Source organism: Protopterus annectens, chromosome 8.part0 (assembly GCF_019279795.1).
Source record: "Protopterus annectens isolate FY-2018-M chromosome 8.part0, PAN1.0, whole genome shotgun sequence".
Classification (NCBI taxonomy): domain Eukaryota; kingdom Metazoa; phylum Chordata; order Ceratodontiformes; family Protopteridae; genus Protopterus; species Protopterus annectens.
This window is the reverse complement of record NC_056741.1, coordinates 408,738,225-408,752,977: the sequence shown is the minus strand read 5'-3', so window position 1 is coordinate 408,752,977 and position 14,753 is coordinate 408,738,225. Positions and strand designations below refer to the sequence as shown.

The following is a 14,753-nucleotide window of genomic DNA, read 5'->3' as shown; positions in this document are numbered from 1 at the left end:
TTGTCATTTTGCATTTAAGTTACCTGTAACACATTGCACTTAAGTTACCTGGCACTTGCTCACTAAAACAATTATATAAGTCAGCACTAAAAATTAAAAGCACTACACCCTCACTCCCCACTGGCCCTTGTTTTCAATTATAAAGGAATTCCCAATATTATTCTAGCATGTCCAAAGGTCAGTTGTCAATCTCCTCTCCGGTCCAGCTGGTGAATCTGGGAATCTTGAGGCAATGTTACAACTGCCTCATGTACACAGACAACCCTCTCCTCCTCCCAACAAATTCCAACACATGTGAGAGATGCAACCATATAGCCAAACTGGAGGCTAAGCTCTCTCAACTCAGTACTGGCATAACCAGTCAGGAGGAGAAGGAAACCACACTCACTACAATTCCAGTCTCACATAGACCTACCATGACAGCAAACCAAACACATAATCACACAAAAACATACTCGGAGGCTCTAAATAAAGATCTGCCTAAGCAGCAGAGACCTCCAAAGCAGACACCCAAGCAACCGCCACCCCAAAACAAAACACGTGCAACACATATCTCACAAAGCCAGTGTGCCAAACAGTCACAGCCCTTAAGACTAAACAACACACCTGATACACTTGTAATAGGTGACTCTATCGTCAGGCACACTGACGTCCCACTCACCAGGCTGAACAAGGAGAGGGTCATGGTGAGCAGCCTGTCGGGCTAGGATCCACCACATAACACAAGCACTCAGGTCACTCCAAGGCAAGTACAAATATGACTCAGTCATTGTCCATGCTGGTGTGAATGACCTGAGACGTACCTCCCTGGACTACATGAAAAGAGACATAGAGGAGCTCTCTGAGCATGTAGCCCAGGCCGGTATGACCCTGACCTTGAGTAGCATCTTACCCTCACCAAGAATGATGCCACAATATGAAGACAAGATGATCAATTTCAACAATTGGCTTAAGTACTGGTGTCATTCAAAGGGGATCCAATGCCTGTCAGCTTGGGATGATATGCTCGACAAGCCACGATGCTTCACTAGGGACGGCTTGCACCTGTCACCCCTGGGCTTTCAGATATTGGCAAAGGCTCTTGCTACCCCCATACTGCCTTTTTTAGCAAGGCTCAAAAGACAAACCCACCTCCATAGGTATCACAAGGGATAAGAAACTAAGAGTAATGCTACTCAACGCCAGAAGTCTAAACCTCAAGATGCACGCACTCGAAACTCTCCTTAGCATGGAAAACATCGATATCTGTGCAGTAACAGAAACCTGGTTCAGGGCGTCTGAGAGCACCCCAGCACTACCAAGTTATACCTCATACAATGCTTTTCGGCCCCAAAACTTGGACTGAACCACAAAAGGAGGGGAACTATCGATATTCATCAAAGATAACCACACCTCCAGGTTGGTGGCAAAGCACGAAGCATCAGAGACTATCCATGTGCAACTAACAGTGGGTAAAACTGCCTTCCAGTTTATAGCCTGCTACAGACCACCCTCCCAAACCCAGGAACCCCACTCGGCCTTCCTGAGAACACTGGAAAATATGAAGGTCTCTCCAAACACCATTATATTGGGTGACTTCAACTACCCAAACATAGACTGGGAGCATTACTCTAGCTCCAACACCCTAGACCAAAGGTTCCTAGAATTTATAAACACAAATGCTATGGAACAACTTGTTACCACTCCCACAAGAGGGGAAAACATACTGGACCTGATCATCACCAACATGGGGACTCTTTGCTCCAGACCAGAAGTGTATCCCTCACTGGTAAGATCAGACCATAAACTAATCTCACTGGATATTCACATCCCGACCCCACCCCCTGCCCAGAAAACCACAGTGAAAAACTTCTCTAAAGCAAATTTCACACTCCTCAAAACCGAGGTGGAATCCTTCAAAGCCCCCGGGCCTGTGGAAAATACGTCTGAGACCGCAGAATCCTTTATAAACGCATTCTATGAACACCTTCAGGAATGCATGGATCATGGGATGCCAACTAAAACCAAGACCCAATCCTCCAAAGGCAGACGTCCTGTCTGGTGGACCCCAGCCATAAACAAACTATACAATAGAAGGAGGAAGCTACTAAATGATAGAGCAAAATCCCAAAAAGGGAAGGCATCACTGATCAGTATTAGCAAAAACTATGGGCACTCATAAAATTGTCTAAGGCCAGCTTCAGAGAAAATTGCACAGGACACTAAGGATAATCACAAGGCTTTTCTTTAGTTATGTTAGGAACCTGGGTGGTAATCCATATCAGAATTAGTCTAAAATGACAAAAAATACACGAACCCACAGACATTGCCAACATCCTAGCTGACAGGTTCAGTGCAAACTTCTCCCCTCCCCACCAAAAGGGCAAATATCTATCCCAGCAGAGTGCTGCCCCTGACATCTCAGATGCTCAGGTAAGAGCCGCCCTCTCCAAAGCAAAAACACAGCATCAATGGGACCAGACGGTGTCCCGGCTGCGTCCTACATGAACTCCAAGAAGAGCTAAACCCAAACATAAAACTACTGTTCAATCTCAGCCTTACTACAGGATATGTGCCCAAAGAGTGGCGTACAGCAACAGTGGTCCCTCTCCATAAAGGTGGTGCCTCAATGGATCCTGGAAACTATCGCCCCATAAGCCTGACTAGCTTGGTCTGCAAAGCTATGGAAAGGATCATCATGGACCTCATAAATAAAGATATTGGGGACCTACAGACACTGGATCCTACCCAGTTCGGCTTTGTTAAGGGCAGATCCTGCCTCTTAAACCTGGTTGATTTCTTTGAAACAGTCACCAAGGCCATTGACGAGGGGAAGGTGGTCCACACAGCCTACCTGAACCTTGCAAAAGCCTTCGATACAATACCCCACTCGGGCATTATAGATAAGCTCACCAGCTTAAATATACACCCCTATGTCACTAGATGGATTGCAAACTGGCTCAAGGACAGAACCCACATGGTTAGAATTGCTGGAGCCATGTCAGACTCCAAACCAGTTACAAGTGGTGTCCCACAAGGCTCAGTCCTGGGAACTCTCTTGTTCGGTATATATTTCTCGGAGGTACAGGCCAACACGGAAGGACTGTGGCTGACCAAGTTCGCAGATGACTGCAAACTGGGCACCATAATCAACTCTCCAGCCGACACAAGCATCCTCCAAAAGGGCCTCATAGAAACAGACAACTGGTGCCAGAGCCATGGCCTCAAGCTAAATGCCAAAAAGTGTATAGTCATCCCCTTTGGCAAAAACAAAGTGCCCACAAATTACCACATGGGTGGTAATCCATTAAGTACAGAAGAAGTAAATAGGGACCTGGGGACCCAAGTTGATAGCAATCTCTCATTTGACAACCACGTGGCCAAAGTGGTTAGAAAAACATTTTATATAGCCCACCTAATCATGAAGGGATTCACATCTAGATCAGGGGAGGTCATCGTGCCTCTTTACTCATCCCTCATCAGGCCCATAATTGAGTACAATGCCCCTTTTGGGATGTACCTTAACAGACACCTGCAGCAACTGGAAAGACCCCAAAAGTACCTCACCAAGAGGATCAAAGGGCTCAAACAGATGCCATATGCTGCCCGGTTAAAGAAACTCCAGCTCTACTCAGTGGCATACCGCCTGTTCAGAGGCAATCTGTGCCTGGACGTATAAAGCCATGTCCAACCCGGAATTAATGGACATGCTGCACCTCAGAAAATCCAAATCCCATCGAGCTACGCTCGAGAGACTTGAACCTCAGCACTGAAATAAATAGGACATGCTGGAGGGACAGATTCATAACCCAGAGGCTCCCTTCACTCTGGAATAAAATCCCAGTCCAGGTTAGGCAGAGTCCCTCATTGACTCTCTTCAAGAGGAATCTTGAAGAGTGGATGGGAGATCGTAGGTTTACCCCGGGTATCACTTCTGTGTCACTGATAGACAGAGGCACAGTATACTAACCTCGAAAAAGGGCATAGCAAAATAAATTTAAAATGGGTGGCGAAAGCCAAACACATTCTGGCTAGGCTTATAAATGCCCTAGGGCAGATAGCCTAGTATGAACCTATGAAATATCAGTTGGCACAAAGGACTAAAGCACTGACTTGTTTCCTATTTAACCTCCTATTTCTTCACAAAATCAGTGTCTCTATAAACACCCACACTGGGGACCAAAATCCACACTAAAACATAAAAAAATACTCACTGGAGGGATAGGGTCCTAACACAGCATATTCTCATCTTGTGGTATAAGTTGCCACTGCAGGTCAAACAAAGTACTAGTTTGGATACCTTTAAGGCTAGTTTTGATGACTGGATGGGTAGACACAAATTTACACTAGGATTATCATATATGGCCCTGCTTGATTTAGGAGTACTACATGCTTGACAAGGGTGACAAGAACTTTTGTCTGCTTGAAGATGTTTATAGATAGGCACCTTATGGTCCCAGTGATCACCTGCCTAGTATTATTCCTGTGTTCTAATGTTCTTGTCCTTCTCATAACAAATGGTTCCTCAAATCCCAGGTTAAAGGAACTAAACTTTCATCAGCAGATATAGAAGGCACATTGATGTGGTAGATTTGGATGAACTACCCCAGCAGGACTAGCCACCTGTAAACCTTGGCTTGAGATGATTGCCACTGTTGAAGTAACACCCCAATCCCATGTGCAAATATGGGAAAATGGGATGAGGATGGATGGATTCAGAAAACACCGTATCCTCCCAGCTCTAGATCAAACTTCCACTACATATAAAGCAAAGCAGCACCCTTGTCACCTCCAAGGTAAATCTAAATAACAAGATGAACAGCCTCATATTCTGCCAAGGTCTATTCTGTACTGCCCTCAGGAAAGGGAATTTTTCAATATGGGTTAATAACTAGACCTGCAACAATCTGCACACTGAAGATACGTAACTATGAAACTGTTGTGTTATGAACTTTTTACTTACTTACTTAATTGCATTTGTATACCAGGAAAGTCTGACTGGGCTGAAAGACCCTTGTTACTGGAAGTCTGCATAGAAAAGCTGCAAAGAAACATACACTTACAACCAAAGAGCACTGCATATGCAGCAGCAAACAGCATACGCAAATTCAGTAAGTTAATACTCCCACTATTATATTTTTTAACTGCTGTACTAATGAATAAGAAATTCAGTCATTAGCAAAATAAAAATATACTGTAATTACAAAGAAGACCTAGATCAGATAATCATTCATGGTTGCATACTGCAGAAATTATATGTTTTGCATTTTAGTAAAAATGCAATTCAGGGGATTAGTTGTAGAAAAGGTAATAAGAATGAAGAAGGTGGTTTAAAGGAAGAAAAGATAAAAAGGTGTGAATAAAATAAGAGGGCGTTAAGTGAATCTGCAAATTAATAATTAAAACTGTGCTAGATGCACCCCCCCCCCCCCATTTGAAAAAAAAGTTAAGATATATATTCAGCCTATATTCATAAACCAGTGTTATCTTATTCCCAAGCTCATACAGCGCCTACAGTTTTGTTTTCACACTAGTAAAACGCCTCGTTATTTGCTTAGATGTTGTAGCAACACCCCCACCCCCACCACACACTTTCCCAAATGCGTTTTTCCTAAATCTGTCATTACGCTTCTTATTACTATATAAAATATAATCTTCCCGTATTTATAAAAGCTGAAAAGAAGCAAAGATCAAGACTGTTACACTAACACTGTATTGCGAAGTTTGAACTACTGATGTTTTTGTCTTCCTTCTCAAATCAGATAAACACAATTTACAACGCACAAAGTACACATACTCAACATTCCAGTACTCACTATAATACCTTTTTCAGTTCTTTATCAATTTGCAATGAATTAGCAGCAAGCCTGGCACAGAATGTCAACGGTAACACGAGTACAAACAAACCTTGAGAAGAAGAAAAAAAAACTTGTTTTGACAAACATAAAGAGTGGGTCTGTAGTTACCATAGTGAAGACGTACATTGCGGGGTAACTTTTTGAACAAAAGGAATAAACAGTAGAACCGATATTATAGAAGCCTAGACTAGACAAACTACCCTATTTTTGAATAAAAACAGAAATGCTGTACTATTTTAAATACGTATTAATTTAATTTCTGTTTGTTTTGTTTTAGTTGAGCCTGTGACGTCACGTACTGTAAAGTACTTGGGTAATAAATGCTCAGCAAAAATTGAAACGTCTTGTGCCGTTCCCGCTTCCGCAGATTCATAACTATTGCAAAGGGACGTTGGTGATGTCGAAAATAATATAACCGGCGCCGCTTGAATAATTAATGCAGAAGAATGGTTGAACGGAATAGCGCTCTTTCTTTCTATTAGCTTCCCACTTTCATTATATTTACTTTTGAAATTAGTGTGGAAGACATACCTCTCAACCTCTATGAGCAAGAAATCTGGACAAAGACATGAAAAATGGGGGGACAAAGGCCCAAAAATAGGGACACTTTTTAAATATTTTTCTTACAAATTCCAAAAGCTGATGGCATAAAATGTTCTACATTAGTATGAATTTTCTGAAGGGTATAAAGTCTATAACTCATATGTCTGTCATTGTTTTCTGACTTCAGTCCTCAGTGATTTGCCAGAAAACCACAATTTGATGAGAAACAGAACAAAAATATGGACAGTCTGTGAAAATATGTACACTTGAGAGGTATGGTGGAAGAACTGTTAGGATTACAGTCACTGAATGGCAGGTGTTGTACTGGAGTAAATTTTCTGTTTTCCATCCAGCTAAGTTCCGCTTAAAAATGGACAGAGATGAACTTTGATTTATGTAGTTGGGGAATCTGTTCCATAGTAGCAGTATCCTCTGCAAAATATACCGATCCCTCCAAACTGTTCTGTTGATGTTGCAAAAGAAGTTTAGATCACGCTCCAGGACAACACCTCCTGTCCTTCTCACTAGCATGCCAATGGAACTCCCTTCCCCCATCCATCCATACAATTGCTAGCCTCCCACACTTTAAAAAATTACTACACTCTCATCTAACATCCTCAAGGGAATGCTCCTGCTCACATCCTTCATAATCTACCCTACTTCCACCACTACTCCTCTTTCTTTTTCCATTCCCAGCTAGCAAATTCATGCTTGCTTCCACCATTCAACTCCTCACTTGTACCAAGTAATTAAAAAAAAAAAAAAAAAAACACAATACTGTTTCTTTTTATATTTCGCCTCTATTACTTGTTTTGTTTGATACTTATGTTTTTCTCTATATAATCTATGTATTGAAATTAATCTTTGTATTTTATGTATTGTGTAACATAATATTTGTATAATCTGTATGTGGAGCTTTTCTCCCCAGGACTCCATTGAAAACGGGTTCTTTGGGCCCAATGGACTATCCTGGTTAAACAACAGCAAATAAATAAATAAATTTTGACTTGTTGATGTGCAGTAAATCAGTAATGTGTTGGAGGATGCCTTGTCACCTCTTAGTAGTCTGTAAGATGTTGAATATAGTGACAGGGCTTTGAGTTGGTCCGTGTAAGGAATGTTGTTTAGGCCTTGTATTACAATGTGGATCTTACATTGCACATTTTGTCTGGGCAAGCTGTCTAAATAAATTCCGTAAGCTTTAGAATAAATACTGCCCAGCAGATTCCATTTTTTTAGCAGCTGCAGGCATTTAATATACAGTACAGTCACCTGACCTAGAACCGTGGACTTGCAATCTAGAAGAATGCAGCCTCGGGATAATGGAGAACACTGGACCAATGTAGCATATTTATATAGTGCTCAGAATGTTAAGACAGTCATGTAGTTTGATAGCTACCTACTACCATCCTAACATTTTAAATGATTTCGAGCAGTTAAAAATCACTGTTGCATCACCTGAAGGATTTGCTTCATACTTTTGCTGCTTTCCTCATAAAATATTTGCATTTCTTGCAAACCACTGAAAACTGCAGTCTGCCAATAATGTTAGACATCATGCCTCAACCTCTTATTGCAAGAAATCTGGCCAAAGACAAAAATACTGGGGGAACAAATGCCCAACAATAGGGACACAATTTTTAAATATTTGTCTTTTTAACTTAGTTGATAGAATAATAGGTTTTGCATTTACATACATTTTCTGAAACTCAAATATCTGTCATTATTTTCAACCCTCAATGATTTGCAAAAAAAAAAAAAGAAATTATGAAAAACAGACCAAAAATATGAGTCAAAAATCTGGACAGTTGAGAGGTATGTATAGACATTAGAGTTGTATACTTATTGTTGATTTTGTTTCAGAAAGTGCATGTTCATGCAAAACTTTTCTCCTGTTAACTTTTTAACATCTTTGATTTTTGCCCTGTCCCTCCCAGTTATATTTCTTACCTTTCAGGAAACGCAAGTTGATACAAAACCTGTTGCATTTAACTATATAGCGGTCTTAATTGTGTCTCTTCACACTTTAGCCCTGTCCAATGTAAGTTGTTTGATTTTTGGTAAATTGCTGAGGATTAGCGTCAATGCATAATGATGCAAAACCTATTGTTCTGTTAAGTCTTTAAGTGAATTTAAAAATAAAAGGAGCTTCATGCATATTAAAAGACCTGCCTTTGTATTAACGTAAGATAACCCAGCACTGCATTCATGACCACAACATACATGTGGTCCAATGTTCTCCATTATCACCACAGTCTCTTCATAAACTCCTTTTGTCAATCCAGCTCATACATGACCTTTTGAGATAAAGAACTACATCATGTTCTCCGCCAACAAATTATATTAGGTTTTGTTGATGTTTGTAAAGGATGTAAAATACATTATCAAGCTTAACGCAAAACTCTAGATACCCTAATGTTTCTGAGAAAATCATACCTGCAGAAACATACACAGAGAGTCTGTCAAGCTTTCCACATAGAGGTCTCTGAGCATTCGCAGTCAGAATCTTTTACACATAGTGCTCTCTATAATACTTCATACATACTTACACTGAAACTTCATATTAATTATTTTAATCTATTACCAAATATCTATAGATAATTAAAAAGGCCAACAAACTGGTAACCTGCCAACTTGCAGTGAATCAACTGGCAATGTAGTACTAATTGAATTAATGATCCATAGAATATGAGCTACATTTAACTAGCTAAACAAGGAGAGAGTAACTCATTTACCTTCCAGGGTTCAAAATCGTGGATGTCTTAGAAAGGTTAAAAAGATTATAGCCTGCAATGGATCTGACCTTGAATTCAAACAAATATCATATCAAACTAACCTATACTCTTAATCAACAGACCCTGTCTTCCTTCTCAGATCCTCACTACCCATGTTATCTTAACATTGATCCTCTTACACTTTATTGCATGCTTTCTCCCTCTTCTTTTAATCTTATACCACTTTACACTTATAATATCACTCTCTCTTGCCTTCCTTACTGTCCCCTTACCTCCACATTTACAGTTTATGCCTATTATTTTGATAACAATAACTTCCTATTGCCTTACATTTGTGTAAAATATAGTATATTGGTTTAATCCTGAGTTTGTCAAACATTTTAAACTTGTAATCTTTTGTTTTATATTGTGTAGCTTTTCTCCCAGGAATTGTCAGCATAGTTTTTAAAGTTGCTCGAAACTCTCTTTCTTGAAGTCTGCCCTACCACAAATATTTGATGTGATTTAACTAAGTAAAGTGAGTTTGACTCCAGGTCTGTTTTTGTTAAAGCAGTGACAGTGACCAGGAGGGATGAAACATCTTACTTACCCTTATATGAGTAGGTAAGAACACAATTACAAGAAAATATGGAGAAGTGAAGCTGTCCCATGACAGCAAGATGTAACAGGAAATTCTCTCCACAAAGGGTCATGTGAGCAAGTTCTAGTGTAATTGACTATTTTGGTTGTATTCTATCCACAGATAGTTCTATAGCTACTTAATGACCTGGTAAGGGGTCCCCAGGAGGAATACAGCATACTCCCCTGCTTGGGATATGTAGCACTGTAGAAGTGGTCCACGTATGAGAGTGCTGTGTCATATGGACTCATCATCTGCAAGCAAGTATTTTGTTGTTAATATGGTACTTTGTTATAAGAAATGCATTCCTTGTTTCGTCATTACAACATTTATAAAAAGTTTTCATTCCTTTTTTTTGTCCTTACAACATTTATAAAACAAGTTTTCCAGATATCAAGTAAAGACAGTGAATGAAGTCACACATGCCAACTGTGATATTAATGATCTTACTCTCTCTGTTGATTCAACTTGTAAGCGGGAATGGAAATATGTGTTATTTTTCTGAACTTTAGAGCTAACTTAATACATCTCTTGATTGAAAAAATACAGTTTCCAGGTGACAGTGTATACCTGCTGCACAGTGATCACTGATGACCCAAAGCAGTACTACAGTTCAGAAGGATAAGGCATTATAAAATAAGATAAATGCTGGTTGGATTGTGAAATGGCACATGTCACAGTACACAATACATTTCTGCTTTTCATATGTACTTCTCTAACAGTTAAAGAAAAACAAAACTTGAAGCATATTCTCTGCCCATATATTTCTCACATGGTCAGTAAAACAAATACCTTTACTGGGCTACTACTACTTCAACACATAACAAAAATAAATATTAAACAGTAATGCATATTGTACATACATCTGCTGTTCTATATCACACCATGTCTAATGACTTTCAGTGACATCCCTGATATTTCTTCAAAATAATACTTCCACTATTATATCAATAAAATCAATCCCACCAGAATAATTCTACCACTTGATAAGTTGCACTGAATAGTTAGTGCCAGTGGTCCAAAAGGTAGGACACTCACTTTTGATGTTAGACGATTAGAAGGCTGTGGGTTCTCTTCCCAAACCAGGTTCTTGGATTCATTTTCAAATACCAACACTGCATTGCAGCATAAAGGGGAAGCTGCATTCCCAAGTGTGCTGACTTTTGAATGAGATGTTAAACTGAGGTCCCGCCTTCCTGAGTTGGTGGTATCTTACAAGAATGTAATAGATCCCATAACACATATCTAAAAGAGTAGAGGAATTTCCTGCGTGCCATGGCCAAATGTCCTCTAGTTAGTATTAATATCAGCTCACATTTACACTGAAAAGACACCAGTGGCATAGTTCAACTAACCTGCTCAAAGTGTAAAATAATCAAAAAATAAAAAAAATGCAGGAATACAGTCACAGAATGGTAGTTTATCCTGACCATTCTATGCACTGCATCTTATTCTCATCAAAACCAATGATCAATGACTTAGTACACACCTTTTCACTTAGTTCTGAATCTGAACTAAACTAATTTTGAATCAATTTATACCTAGGAAGGATACAAAAATAACTGCAGAAACCAAACTCACCTATTTTACAGTCTCTGTCTAGAAAGTAAACCACACTCTGAATCATTTCTGCAGGCATACAGGAAGGAACATTGACATGATGATTCCCTATCACTGGCTGCATACAGAAATTATTATTTTTTTAAATCTGTGAAAGATGCATATGGACTTGAAAGTAAACTAAACAGTTACACTATTTTTTAATACTCAACAAAGGGTTTCAAATAAAATAAGTGAAGTAGTTGAGAAGGAGAGAAAGTATTGCAAACAGAAGAAAAGTTGAGAATTTCACCTGCAGTTCATAGCAAGTAAAAGAATAAGTCACATCCACCCAGCCTGCTGTTACTTGCACAGAGAACAGGCTGGGTATGTTAATCGTTCATTCCTGTTCAGGGATGGTGAGAGAAACTGTGATCATACCAGAACCCAGACAGTCCACAGAAGGACTCACTGTCATTCAGTCCATTATTACTAGCCCAGAGGACAAGATCTTTGGCATTTTCAGGGTGGCTACTTACAACTCCAGGTGGCTATCAGCAATCCTTCCCAACTCCCCAGCCAAGCTTTTGTGGACAAAAAGTGGTCAGAAGGAAGTGATTTTTCTGTGTAACAAACAAATTTGTCAAAGGCGATAGAGGCAGTGGCAAAGAACTGTCACATAAAGTTCTGTTCCCCTCCCATTCTCTAATCGGTTGCTGTATGCTCTACTTTGTCAAAAGGAAGTGGCAAAGAAGCAGGTGCAGAAACTATTCTAAGGCAGAGTCATTGACTTGTAGTATTAATCATGCTTCCTTTTTTGTGTTCTAGAAGATAAGGGACATTCAGCCAGTTCTTGACCTTAGTAGTCTCAATAACTTTATCCCAATAGAATATTTCCATGTGGTTGCTGTTCATTTTTTTCTTTCTCTTTTGGGAAGAGGAGACTGCATGTCCTTTTGGGGCCTTCAGGATGTCTCTATGAATGTAAAAATAATAAAGTTTTCCAGAAGATACCTTTACTTCTGCTTAGAAAACAATCATCAGCAGTTAATAATATTATCATTTAGCCTCACTGCAGCTCCCATGGTGTTACCAATAGCATGACAGTAGCTTTAACAGCCAAGAAGTTGCAAGGGATCAAGCTGTTCCCTTGTGTGACTGATTTCTGGTAGTCAACAGGACAGACTGTCTAATTTGGCACAATTACTCTATGTTTCAAACCTCAGAATTATTGGGAAGCATTGTAAGTTATTCCTATTTTAATACTTTTTGGGCCCTATCTATCCTCCTACCCCATGGACATCAAAAGCCACCAAGTCATGTAGGCTTATTAGTATGTATCATCTACCAGCATCTTAGGATACAGAGAGGATGTAAGAAACAAGGATCATGGCTGTTGTGCAGTGGGAATTGAGAGATACGTCCATATACTCCTAACACCAGTGCCAGGTCTTGCACAAGACTCCCGAAAGACATTCCTGGGGACCTGTACTAGCTGGGGAGCATCAATGTTGCTGACACATCCACAGGAAGGGTGAGGCAGATGGAATGTCAACTCTATGAGACAAATCCTAAGGAGTGCCAGCCTGAGTAAAAAAAAAAATTATTTTATTTTTGTGATTAAACCAGGATGTGTGTTGTGGTTAAGTACAGCAGCTGACAAAGTAGCTGCAGTTTGTAAGTGTTGCTACTAGCACTTCAGTGGACCTTCTTTCCTACCACTCTTCAGTATTTCAGATGAATGACTCACCCCACTTATGGCTGAACCACCTACAAGTTAAAGGAGCTCCTACTAGAGGAGCAGACAAGTGGGCACTTATGCTTTGAAGTAGGTAACAGTGCAAGTTTGAGCAAGAAGAGCATTGGCATGAGTGCAAGGAAAGAAGACAGCAATTTTAAATAAAATGGATTATCAAAAAAAAAAAAAGAAAGTGTTTTCAGTACATAAACTACCACTGTGGAGAAGTCAAGTTACAGGAGCCAGGTGGAGTGATTGAGAGAATAGTGGAGGTACTGCAAGCACTTATGCAGCTGCTTATGTTACTAAAGTATTAAAAAAACTGTCTTTCGGCTTTTCCCGGTTAGGGGTCGCCACAGTGGAAATCCGGTCCGCTAATGATTGGCAGTAGAGTTTTACGTGCTGGCTTGCCGGGCCTAACGCACAACCTTCAGTGAAGGAACGCCCATTCACGCATGTCGACACACAGAAGACGCTCTAACTGAGAATCAAATACACATGAACTATCATTTGAATCCAGATGAGTATGAGTTAGAAAAAGCGGACATTTGGTGCAGCTAAAATGGGGTAAATGTTATATCTGCCTTTCATTTGTTACATAGAGCTTAAAACATGCCTCTCAACCACTGTGCATTAAAAATCATAGCAGTGGCCTTTTATAAATCACAGGAGAAGGTCAGAAAAAGGAGCACATTCTTATTTTTCACAATAGAAGGTCTTTTATACTAGGCCCTGTATAGTTAGCAATAGGGAATTTTTATGTAAGCTTACTTTCCTTATTTCATAAGTTATGCAAGCCACAATAAAGGTCTGACTTTATGCCCCATTTGGTATGTACCTCTCAAGACATCTGCAACAACTGGAAAGGCCGCAGAAATACCTCACTAAAAGAATCACAGACCTAAAGCAGATGCCCTATGCTGACCACCTTAAAAACCTCCGGCTATACTTTGTCGCATATCATCTACTCCGAGGCGATCTCTGCTTAACATACAAGGCCAAGTCAAACCCAGAGCTGTTGGACATGCTACATTTAAAGAAATCCCAATCCCTCAGAGCCACACGCTCCAGGGATCTAAATCTTGTCATCACAATAAACAAAACATGCTGGAGGGATAGGTTCCTGACCCAGAGACTCCCCAGACTCTGGAATAGACTGCCCATACATGTTATGCAGAGTGCCTCTTTGGCCCTCTTCAAAAGGAACCTTGATGATTGAATGGGAGAAAGGAAATTCACCCCGGGGATCACGTCAGTCACCCTGCTAGACAGGGGTCCAGGGAAGTAAATAGTGTGGGAAGAAATAGCCAGGGAATTGTTATGGCTAGGCTTGTATAGGCCCTAGGGCCGATAGTCTAGTACCAACATATGAACCTATGACAAGCAACACTAAATCCAGGAGGAACAAAGGTAGATCTAAAGTCTAAAGTCATGGCAGCATGCCTAAAGAATAGTAGTTAAGAGGCATGGCTTAAAACAATGGTCCCCAACCACCAGGCTGCAAACAGGTACCAGGCAGTGGATCATTTGGTACTGGGCTGCACAGAAATTTTTAGAAAGGGAGTGAAACAAAAAAAGTGTTTGTATGTGTGTGCATGTTTATGTTTCTGTCTGTGTGTGTGTGAATGCATGCATAAAAGCAGAATATATGTGTGTGAAAGCATAAGAGACTGTGTATGAGAGAGTGAAGAGTGAGATCGATCGAGACGTTATTTTGCACTCGCTAAGCAGTGCTTTTGCTG

At 40.1% G+C, this 14,753-nt stretch overlaps 1 protein-coding gene across 3 annotated transcripts in view; it reads right to left on the bottom strand.

Moving 5' to 3' along the window:
* CFAP141 (cilia and flagella associated protein 141) overlaps positions 1–5,952 on the bottom strand; it is a 593,927-nt gene extending 587,975 nt beyond the window's left edge. Inside the window, exon 1 of one of the 3 annotated variants that reach the window (XM_044079923.1) lies at positions 5,804–5,952. The gene's annotated coding sequence lies outside the window, so the exon portion shown is untranslated. The remainder of the gene's footprint in view (positions 1–5,803) is intronic. The other 2 variants (XM_044079922.1, XM_044079921.1) reach the window with 2 other exon arrangements.
* Between the last annotated feature and the right edge of the window lie 8,801 nt (positions 5,953–14,753).